The 11,336-nt window shown below is 35.8% G+C and overlaps 1 pseudogene; it reads left to right on the forward strand.

Moving 5' to 3' along the window:
- The first annotated feature begins 6,984 nt into the window (after positions 1 to 6,984).
- LOC119318753 overlaps positions 6,985 to 11,336 on the forward strand; it is an 11,316-nt pseudogene continuing 6,964 nt past the window's right edge.

Raw genomic sequence — 11,336 nt, forward strand, 5'->3', positions numbered from 1 at the left:
GCAAACAAGCGAAGCAATCGTGCCCCCCGCTCAAGGTGCCTAGCGACATCGTCGCTAATGATCCAAGGATGGTGCCCGGTTATAGCAATCTTGGAGATTACTTGCCCGACGATGTACATTATGATTTCATGGAGGTGCAGATACAAAGATACGAGTACAGGAAGCCTCTCGTCAAAGATGAAAGATCTCTATCAACGATGATGCGAAGATTGCATGATTGGTACTTGAAAAGGAGCATGACCTCGTTGGAATTGAACTGTTGCCTGTTCCATTTGAGGAGTTCTTTCAGTTTTCAATCAATTGGCCCTCGATAAAGCAACGGCCACGTGCTACTGTCTGTAAGTAGTACTACTTCTGTCATTAAGTCTCTCTATATAGCTCAGCTCTTTCATTGCATGTATTTATAATTATCCTCACTATATTATGCAGATTGAAGATCGTCGAATTGAAGAAAAGACAAATCGGTGATATTGGGTTCATTAACACAAATCTCATAGATGCAACTCAGGTTAAATTTCATGCCGCAGATACCGAGGCCAACTTGCTACGATCGTTGGTAATAAATGAAAACAAAGATATAATACTCTTTCCTTACAACTTCAAGTGAGTGTTACTGTCTTGTGCATATTCGGTTTCCCTTATATATTAGTCAAGGTTATAGTAATGTAATTGATGAGTAATGCATGCATGTGCAGTTTCCACTATATTCTCCAGGAGATTAAGCTTGAGCAGGGACTGGTAACCGTCTTAGAATCAAGACGAAAAGATCCGCAGGACTATGCGGACATGACTCAAATGCTCGAGAAGTAAGTTAAATCGATCATTATCCACCATATCAGCAACTTTGTTCATTTCCTGATATATCAAGTAATTGTTTTCTTTGTCTGGCAGGGTTTGGAAAAAATTCAGCAAAAAAGCTCTGGGACTCTCGAAGAAGCTGCAATTTAGACACCCGAAAGTAAGTACTATAGTAGCATGTTCCGCGCATCTCCTATTGATTCAAGCGCTAGTTTCATCAATACCATTTGGCATTCTTGCTTATCAGCTTGATTGACCTCTATTTCTTGTAAAGTGGTTGTGGCAGGAACAAGGGAATGATTTCTGTGGATACTACGTTTGCGAGTCCATCCGCCACACGACCTGTGAGCGGGGCTACTCTGACGAACAATATGAAGTGCGTAAATAACATCATTCACAATTTTATTTTATTACCATCATTTGTGTTGAGTTTCATTCATTCATATATATATATATATATATATATATATATATATATATGTGTGTGTGTGTGTGTGTATTGACCCCCTTCTTCATATTAGATGTTTCGGAAGCGGGATGAACTCCTAGCACCAGCTCGCATGCGAGCAATTCAAGAGGAATTGGCGGCATTCTTTCTTGACCACGTGATCGCTGAAGACGGAGAATACTATGTGGACCATGCGTCCGTATGTTAGGAGATTATATTTATAAGAGATAATTATTGTATATATGTAGCCGGTAGTGTCGGATAGATATACGAGAACTTGTTGTTCGACCAATCTCTCGGAGAAGGAGAGGTGGTCGATACCACTTCTCTCTGTATGCATATATGTTCATGACGATCTTCTATTTCCTTCGTTTGCTTACTAGCTAGCTAGCGTGTCTAGTCCTCTCTATACGTATGTATAATACGTAGCGTCGACCAAGCACGGACATAAGAGAGGACACTTCTCTCTATTAATTATAGCTAGCTAACACAATATATGAAACACCTAAATTAACCCCCCAAAACCCCCAAACCCCCCCACCCTTAAAAACCAAAAACCCCAGCCACAGAAATGCTGACGCGTGGATGCTTATTGGTCCCGGTTGGTGCTACCAACCGAGACCAAAGGCCCTCCTGTCTGCGCTCCGCGCACAGGCCACGTGGAGGCCCATCTGTCCCGGTTCTGGATTGAACCGGGACTAAAGGGACAGGGCATTAGTACCGACCCTTTAGTCCCGATTCAGGAACCAGGACAAAAGACCCTTACGAACCGGGACAAAAGGCCCTTTTTCTACTAGTGTCATGATACAACTTTATAAAATTCTAGCCCGCACATCAGGCGGGCCACTATGCTAGTACAGTGAAAAGCTCAGATTCTTCTCCACCTTTAGCTTGTATCTCTGGTAGTATAATAAAATATAAAAAAATATGTAGCCTGGAACCCAACATCAGCTCGCAGATGCTTCTTGGGGAAGTTGTATAGGTAACTAAGGCAAAATAAATGTTGCAGGAGGATTATATACATAAGGTAACCTCATTTACATGAATGTAAAAAACATATTATATTTCTAATGCATTGTGAACTAATTTTTCAAATGTTGATATGAAGTCTGTCATTGGTCAAATATCTCCATTTACCTATACAACTCTATGGGGTGGTGTGAACCAGCTTAAGACTACCATGGTGCCCATTCTCGCCTTTTTTAGAAGGTGAATATGTACCATGGTTATGCTTTCAAGTGATATTTTTTGACATCATTCTTATCATTGATTTAGTATAATGTCTTCATTGTCGTGTGTTTAGAAAAGTAGAAGATTTTGTTTTGATAATAGACAACCATGTAAAAAATGATTGTTGTTTTGGCTTACCAAATTGTTGTTTTGCTCTAATGTAGGTGTATTTTGATGAGTTAGGACAAATGTCAATATTGACAGATAAAATAATGTCTAAACCACGGTGAACGTTAAGTTTGTGTCAACCAAAATTAGCCTTTTGAATTTATTACTACATGGCTTCTAGTTCGACTCTTCTTCGGAGATGGCCCATTATTAGCTACAAGTCATGTTAAACTAATGATAATTTTTAGAACAATTAGTTCCTGTGCAACATTTGGTACGTCATATAATGGTCTTAAACAATGTTTTCTCATAATTCCTCAGTGCAAAAACCAATAAGCTATGTTTAAATAGGGATTTTTTTTCCTTAGGCCACATTTTTCTTAGATATCCCATTTTCCATGTTGCTTTGAATTACTTGAAAAGGTTTTAGGTATTAAAATACCTATATATATATAAACTATGCCTGAGTGCAAATAATTTATTCTACCCCCAGGCCATCCCACGGTAACGAAGCAGCCAACCATATCCACCACGCATGCAAACCTCCGTCCTGTAGTGACTGGAGGTAAAAAGATCCATTAGTTTTACTACTGGAAACTAAGTGTATTACAATAAAACCTAAACCCAGAATTAAGTTGTAAAAGTGTCTACCACATTTACTACAAAGTGCAAAGAGTTTTACCATGAAGTTTTATGGAAGATTAAGTATTAAACAAATATAGTATTTCTTTACTACAGTACAACAAGCATATTACGGAATGAATGAAGAAATTAGTCCATGGGTTTTTAGGCTACACGCACGTACGCCAGAGCAGTGAATAGCACCAACATGTGTAGTCAAAAGATTATTATTTTTTAATACATGTTACACAGGACTTTATGACCGATAGTTCGCACTGGCTTTCATAGTAAAGATATCAATAAATTTTACTATATGTTACATGAGACATTACTATCAATTTATGACCATGCATCTGAGTAATGAAGTTAACACGTTTTACTACATGTCACACGGGCTACTACTATCAATACATGACTAAGCATCTAGAGTAATGAAGTTAACACTTTTTATGGATGATGGTGTAACTCATATGACATTATTCACACTAAAATTTTGTTGTCTCTTGAGGGAACATCTGGAACACTCTCTTGATATCTAGGTACAACTTACAAGTATGAGTGGATATACATAAGCGTGGCGCTTTAATTTCGTCCAAACCCATACACACCCCCACATAGACTCAACCCAACACTCCCCCTCGACTTCTCAAAAAGACACTCCCCCTAAGATGGGAGATAAGTATCTATCATTTCCCTCTTGTTACAAGCTAAATTATATTACTTGAGTCCTAACCCTTAGTTAGACAATCTAATACATGATTCCCCAAGCTTATGTGATTTAATTCTACTAGCAAACATTCCTCTGTGTTGCAACGGGAGAAAAAAAACATGCCCTGGCCCAGTAAGCATGGCTGAAGACTCCCACGGGTCTACATCCTCTATTTCAATATGGCGCCCTACCCGTGTCACTACCTATCCATCTTTCCACCCTCACTGATAGTGAGTGTGGTGTCCACCCTATCACAGTATGTATGATGGTCAATCCCAAGGCAATGATCTCAGCCACCGCATGGCTCACCCTCATTGAACCACAAGAGTGAAAGAGAATGTTTGGAACATCTTTCAATTTGTTAAAATGCTAGCTTAAATATCACGGAGCATCGAGGAAAAACAAATTGCCCATTCAACTATTAGCCAAAATAGTTGCTTCTATATTGATGTGGCTTCCTACTATTTGTGTCTCGGGTATGAGTGAAAAAATATTCAGTCTCGAAAGACGAAAAATAAATGTGAGCAAAAGAGAGAGTATTCTTAAAATTGCATGCACACCTTATATACTCAAATGAGACTGAAGAAGCAATATGCCCTTTAGTCATATACACACAAAGGAATAGGTCCATTTAGAAAATGTTTGAATTATAAGCATCAACTTGTATGTTTGTGCCACTTACAATGATCTGTTCTACCAATTGGTCCACAATGACTTCACTAATGCTGGGAGCATGTATCATTTGAATGGTTTTGTTTCTTTGTTTCTGAAGAGAGAATTCATAACTCGCAAATCGAACACCATTGACCCCACCTACGAAAGACTGTCTCATCATTCTTTAGCAAAGAAACCCGTATTATTGTCCATTGTTTTTCCACATGTTGCTCATGTTTTATCTAGCTTGAGTTATGTGTTAGTTTAATATTTCACATCGAGTCAAGTAGATGTTCACTTTCACAGTTGAGCTATTGCTAATTGTCTTGTACAAAACATAACTAATCTTCCTGAAAGAATTCTCAGTATGGTTCATTCATTCACTATATATCATTAACTATTTCTAGAATTGTCATAATTTATAAAAATTCACAAAAATGGTCAACGCCAATATAATTGAAGCAAATTTCAACTATGTCAAGTCCACTTTCAATAGCATGTGAGTGAATTTATCCTACCAAAACCATCTCTTCAGAATCAATGCCCATGCAAAATATAACTAATATCTCAGAATATAATTCACATCATTTTACCAAGAATTTCATGTACTAAAAATGATTTACACAGAAAAGATTTAAAACACAATAAAAAAACTTGTATTATTTCATTTTCGGTTAGTTAGTATATAACACAAAAATAAGGTAAAAATATATGGAAAACACACATTTTTTACAATGAGAATAATAGTAACCTAATACGACATTATAATTTCATAATAAGTTAACAATGTATAATGATGATCCCCGTGCATCAAACATGCCTAAGACAAAACTTTGTTCGCCAAAGGCGCGTATTTTAGAATGTAATCACATTTGGATGCAAGTTTCTTTAGACAAATGAAATCATATGTGTTCATGATACAACTTTATAAAATTCTAGCCCGCACATCGGGCGGGCCACTATGCTAGTACAGTGAAAAGCACAAACATACATAAGTAATTGGAAAGTGATAACACTAATTACCTTCGATCCTTGGGTTCCTTATTTTATAGTAGTTTGGCACTGATCCCTCTCTCTGAATAATAGTGACAATGCTAATGTCAACCACAACTTACTCCTTAAATCTCAAGTATAGGTTACTATCTTTTCTCGAGTATTTTCATGTCCAACATAAATAGTCAATGCATTTTTGGTGCTTTTAGAGAAATAAATACGACATAATCTTTCCATCATTCAGACTTGAAGCTCATGTCTTTTTTCAATGAAAAAATAGTGCGCAATTTCTTTACTAGTAGCGCGGAGAGGCCACACTAAAGTTTCGCAATTTTTCTTATGATGGGGCTATTCATGAAATAGCAAGCTATATTGCACTAAAACTGTATAGCTTGTGGTGTGATGTTTTATTAGCAGCCCATTAGCCCAAAGACAAATATCTGACCAAGCCCAAATAGGAAAAATAGCCAATCCCCCATCCGACCAAGCGCTACTAGTACCCAACTCTCTACTTTATTCTCCACCCAATCATGCAGTCATGTGCGCTGGCGGCAGCTTCTTCTTCCTCCTGTTTGGCCCGTCTTCTTCAATTCCTCGCTGGTCTTCCACTGTTCTCCGCCGGTCTTCCCCCGTTTGCGAGTTCTTTGGGCTCGTAGGTTCATGATGTATGTATTGGATCATGATGTTTGCTAGATCTTAGTTCCCAATTATGTTACAAGTTATCCATCTTAACTCCGAGCACTCGATTGATTGATCGTCGCTTTGTTAAATAGCTAGCTACATGGAGTACTTCAATATCACGCAATGAGAGGTTATTCTTTAGCAATGGAGATCCCGGTGGCACCTAACTCTAAATTTGCATATTTTTGCTATGTTGTTGCCTCATTGGTTTTTGTGTTAGGCCACATTAAATCTTTTTAGTACTTTATTATTAAACTATATCATTTATTCTTGTTAAAATCCTTTAATTTTAGGCTATATGGCATTACTTTGAAACACCATTTGTAAATAGCACGCTATACCATGTATTGCATCTGGAGGAGGCCACCCCTATTTCTCTTAACACGCAATTTTTTGTTGCTTTTTCGAAAGGCACAATCATTTATTGTTACTACTGAATGCACACTTCTCACTCCCACAAACAATTCATCGTAGAACATGAGGCCCGTGCACAGATTCTTCTCCACATTTAGCTTATATCTTTGGGAGTAAAATAAAATATCAGTAAATATGTAGCCTGGAACACCACATCAGCTCGCAGAGGCTTCTCGGGGAAGTTGTATAGGTAACTATGGCGTATACATTTATCTGCAAAATAAAATATTGCAGGAGGATTATATAAATAAGGTAACATAATTTACATGAACTTAAAACAACACATTATATTTTTAATGAACTGTCCTCTTATTTTTCAAATGAAGTTATGAAGTCTGTCATTGGTTGCGTATCTCCGTTTGCTTGTGCAAGTCTATGGGATGGTGTGAACCAGCTTAAGACAACTAAAGTGTCTGTTCTCTCCTTTTTTAGAATGTTAATATGAATCATGGTTATGCTTTCAAGTGATATTTTTTGACATCATTCTTATCATTGATTTAGTATAATGTCTTCAGAAAAGTAGTAGATTTTGTTTTGATAATAGACAACCATGTAAAAAATGATTGTTGTTTTGGCTTACCAAATTGTTGTTTTGCTCTAAAGTAGGTGTATTTTGATGATTTAGGACAAATGTCAATATTGACAGATAAAATAATATCTGAACCATTTTGAACATTAAGTTTGTGTCAACCAAAATTAACCTTATTAATTTATTACTACATGGCTTCTAGTTCCACTCTTCGTTGGAGATGTCCCATTATTAGCTGCAAGTCATATTAAACTGATGATGATTTTTATTACTATTAGTTCTTGTGCAACATTTGATATGTCATATAACGGTCTTAATCAATGTTTTCTCATAGTACCTCGATGCAAAAACCACTAATGCTATGTTTAAATAGTGATTTTTTTCCTTAGGACACATTTTCCTTAGATATCCCATTTTCCTTGTTGCTTTGAATTACTTGAAATGGTTTTAGCTTTTTTTACTACAAAAGAACAAGCATATTACAGAATGAATAAAAAAATAGTCCATGGGTTTGCTAGGCTGTCCGCACACATACGCCCAACCCAACATATATCCTTACTAGGATGCTGATTGGTCGAAGTTTGCACCGTGTTTCTAAGTTATGTAACCGTTTTACAACTCAATCCAGCCAAGTCTCCATGTCCCTACATAATAGGTGTTGAAGCCTTGAAGTTGAAGTGTAGGACGTGAGATGATCTTGGTCCTTGAGGCATCACTTTTCATAATAGTACAGGGAAAGCACATAATTTTTTTATTGGTACTAATTAGTGGGCATGTTGTCCGAAAAGAATTTGATAGCGAGAGGCCAATAAAGTCAGAACATGTCAAACTCCAACAAAACGAGATATGTTTCTCCATTGTCTAATCACAACAAAGGGGTCTCTTGGTTTCTTTCGGATTACAATCTCAATGATGTCTAGGTCCAAGTAGACTAGCTAATATTACATATATGTTCTCCTTTTCACTATAATTTTTATGAAATATGTTTTGAATATATGTCCTCCAGAGAACATCCTCTCGACAACATTTACCACACCTAATTTCTTCAAGTAGTGTAACTAATAAATATTTACATAGGACCACAACATCTTATTATTTCATAACATAAGATGGCATTTCCCCTACAAACAAGTGAAATACAAAGAATTCAATAATGTTACTATTACTAGGGAGAAATCAAAGGGAAAATGGATAGTAAAAAAATATTTCCTTCATTATCTAATTATTTACAAGTATTCAATGATGTGGTTATTCTTTGCTCGACAAAAAGAATCTATTGAAAAGTAACACTAAAACCATTGAAGAAGCTTATGTGAGGAGTGTGAAACCATCAAAGAATGTGATAGAGTATGAAGAAACTATTATAGCTTTCCCATGTTTGGTCCCTTCCCCCTAGAGAACCATAGAGAGAACCACCAACATGGATAAATTTATCTAAAGGCCAACTAACATTGGACATTAGCAAAGCAACCCATATTGATGTCCATCGTTTTTCTACATGTTACTCTTGTTTTAGCTAGCTTGAGTTATGTATATTTCACATCGAGTCAGTTGAGCTATTGCTAATTTTCATGTACAAAACATAACAAATTTTCCAGAAAGAATTCTTAGTATGGTTCATTCAATCACTATAAATCATTAACTATTTCTAGAAATGTCGTTAGTCATAAAAAATTTCACAAAAATGTTCAACGCCAAATTAATTGAAGCAAATTTCAAGTGTGTCAAGTCCACTTTCAATAGCATATAAGTGAATTTACCCTAACAAACCCGTCTCTTGAGAATCAATGCCCATGCAAAATATAACTAATATCTCAGAGTATAATTCACATCGTTTTACCAAGAATTTTATGTACTAAAATCATTTACACAGAAAAGATATAAAAGACAATTTAAAAGGTTGTATCATTTCCTTTTCGTTTAATTAGTATATAACACAAAAATAAGGTAAAATATATGGAAAACACACATTTTTTACAATAAGAATAATAGTAACCTAATACGACATTGTAATTTCATAATAAGTTAACAATGGATAATGATGATCCCCTTGCGTCAAACATGCCTAAGACAAAACTATGTTCGCTAAAGGCGCATAATTGAGAATGTGATCACATTTGGATGCAAGTTTCCTTGGACAAGTTAAATAATATGTGTTCATGATACAACTTTATAAAATTCTAGCCCGCACATCGGGCGAGCCACTATGCTAGTACAGTGAAAAGCACAGATTCTTCTCCACCTTTAGCTTGTATCTCTGGTAGTAAACTAAAATATCAAAAAATATGTAGGCTAGAACACAACATCAGCTCGCAGTTGCTTCTCGGGGAAGTTGTATAGGTAACTAAGGCCTATACATTTATCTGCAAAATAAAATATTGCAGGAGGATTATATATATAAGGTATCCTTATTTACATGAATGTAAAACAACATATTATATTTCTAATGCATTGTGATCTTATTTTTCAAATGTCATTGGTCACATATCTCCATTTACCTGTACAATTCTATGGGATGGTGTGAACCAGCTTAAGTCTACCATGGTGCTCGTTCTCGCCTTTTTTAGAAAGGTGAATATGTACCATGGTTATGCTTTCAAGTGATATTTTTTGACATCATTCTTATCATTGATTTGGTATAATGTCTTGATTGTCGTGTCTTTAGAAAAGTAGTAGATTCTGTTTTGATAACAGAAAACCATGTAAAAGTGATTGTTGTTTTGGCTTACCAAATTGTTGTTTTGCTCTAATGTTTGTGTATTTTGATGAGTTAGGAAAAATGTCAATATTGACAGATAATATAATATTTGAACCACAGTGAACATAAAGTTTGTGTCAACCAAAATTAACCTTTTGGGTTTATTATTACATGGCTTCAAGTTCCACTCTTCTTTGGAGATTGCCCATTATTAGCTGCAAGTCTTATTAAACTGATGATGATTTTTAGAACAATTAGTTCTTGTGCAACATTTGATACGTCATATAATGGTCTTAATCAATGTTTTCTTATAATTCCTCGGTGCAAAAACCACTAATGCTATGCTTAAATAGGGATTTTTTTCCTTAGGACACATTTTCCTTAGATAACCCATTTTTCATGTTGCTTTGAATTACTTGAAATAGCTTTAGGTAAACTTTGTCTATTATAGCTTGTCATAGAACTAGTTAAGGCTTGCTAAACATTTAACAGTTTAAAAGTTATTAAAATATGAAATAATTAGGGGAGCCTCACTCTAATACAATAAGATGATCCAATGGTGTGATTGTGAAAATATGCATTTATTTGTCCTCGGCGAAAAACAAGCATTTCAGCTCACTGCAGGATCAATATATACCGAAACATTTGTTCCTTTTTGTCTAGGACACATTCAATCATATTTTTTCAATCCATCCATTGGATCATGTTATATTATAGGTCTGTTCGTTCAGTATTTTTTTTACGATTTTTGAGAACTTTTACACCATCGAAAACCTGAACTATGTCTGTCCGCAAATAATTTATTCTACATTCCGGCCATCCCATGGCAATGAAGCAGCCAACCAGATCCACTCCGCATGCAAACCTCTCTCCTGTAGTAACTGGTGGTAAAAGGATCCATCAGTTTTACTACTGGAAACTAAGTGTATTACGATCAAACCTAAACCTATAATTAACTTGCAAAAGTGTCTACCACATTTACTACAAAACCTAAAGCGTTTTACCATCAAGTTTAATGCCAGATTAAGTAGTAAACGAATCTAGTATTTTCTTTTACTACAGAACAGCAAGCATATTACGGAATGAATAAATAAATTAGCCCATGAGTTTGCTAGGCTGTCCGCACGTACAGTAGAGCACTGAATAGCACCTGCATATGTAGTAAAAAGATTATTACTTATTACTACATGTTACATAGGAATTTACGACCGATAGTTCGCACAAGCTTTCACACTAAAGAAATCAATATGTTTTACTATATGTTACATGAGAGATTACTAACAATTTACGACCATGCACCTGAGTAATGAAGTTAACACTTCTTATTACATGTCGCACGGGCTATTACTATCAATAGATGACCATGCATCTATAGTAGTGAAGTTAACACTTTTTACTACATGCCGCTATTACGACCAAATGTATAGAGGAGCATGAGGATGGGCGCTTACAC

Source organism: Triticum dicoccoides, chromosome 6A (assembly GCF_002162155.2).
Source record: "Triticum dicoccoides isolate Atlit2015 ecotype Zavitan chromosome 6A, WEW_v2.0, whole genome shotgun sequence".
NCBI lineage: Eukaryota > Viridiplantae > Streptophyta > Magnoliopsida > Poales > Poaceae > Triticum > Triticum dicoccoides.